The sequence below is a fragment of the Lupinus angustifolius genome, chromosome LG20, assembly GCF_001865875.1.
Source record: "Lupinus angustifolius cultivar Tanjil chromosome LG20, LupAngTanjil_v1.0, whole genome shotgun sequence".
Classification (NCBI taxonomy): Eukaryota; Viridiplantae; Streptophyta; class Magnoliopsida; order Fabales; family Fabaceae; genus Lupinus; species Lupinus angustifolius.
In genome coordinates, this window is record NC_032028.1 from 9,889,947 (window position 1) to 9,891,068 (window position 1,122).

Below are 1,122 nucleotides of genomic sequence, written 5' to 3' on the forward strand. Positions count from 1 at the left end.
TTGGTGTGAGTTTTGATCTATATATCATTGCATATGACTATCTACATGATGCCATAAACTACTTTGGCAAATATACCATGTTCAACGAATCTCTCAATAACATCCACCATTATCAAACTACCAAAAAGAATGTTCCCAGGGATGAAATTGTGAGAGAAGCTCAAGTATTAGCCTTTTTTCCCTCTAAGACAAACACAAAATGGGATACAGAGGCAAGCGTTCATACACACACATACATATATTATCTTAAAAAATCAGATAGTCATGTAGTAAAATTGATATTTTGTTAATACTCATACAAATATATTGGATATTCCATACTCCTACATACACTCAAAAAGATCCAATTTATTCAAATTTCACAGAGTAATCTAATGCTCACATCCTATACATCATACATCCAAAATGCAACATATGGAAGATGAAAGAGAGTGAAAATATAGTTATCTATCTTACTCACAAGTATTAAACAATTGCTTCTCGGTAATCAACGTTACTTCCTTTGGATTACTGGTACAAGGTTAGGGATTGAGAGATACATAATACTTACCATCATCCTATCCTTCTTATAGTGATGCACAAATGCATTCCATCTTTCCCTTAAGGTGCTTTTAGCCCATTTGACACAACCTATATAGAGGAAGTTAGAATATAAGGTTGACACAATTTAAAAGTGATTCTATTTACAAAGAAACAACATAGATGTAACTACTTATAATAGTGTAATCTGATTAATATTTATTATAAAGCTTACTTACATACTTACAGGCTTACAACAATGTATAATTTCCAAAGCCAGTTAGCTCATTTTAAACCATGACTGCATAAAGCTACAACAGAGCAAGGAAATCATATAAACTAAATTGAAATCATATAAATTAAGAAGACATACCATATTTTCCAACGATGCTAGCCATATTTATTCTCTTAGTCTGCAAAAACGAGACAGTTCACAATGCAATCAATTAGAAAAAAATTATGCCTAACAAATTGAAGTGAAAATTGAGGTTTCAAGAACAAAATCCTAGATTCCTAAGTTTCCTCTATCTGTATGTTAGAAAACGAAAAATGAATAGATCAAAAAATGAATAGTGCTTTTGGATTCACAAGGAGCCCACACAA

General features: G+C 31.5%; 1 long non-coding RNA gene across 1 annotated transcript; it reads right to left on the reverse strand.

Moving 5' to 3' along the window:
* On the reverse strand, window positions 329-898 carry LOC109335769. Its single transcript, XR_002106251.1, has 2 exons — window positions 775-898; window positions 329-630 (listed from the first exon to the last, which is right to left on the reverse strand). It is a non-coding gene; the product is annotated as an uncharacterized LOC109335769 (long non-coding RNA).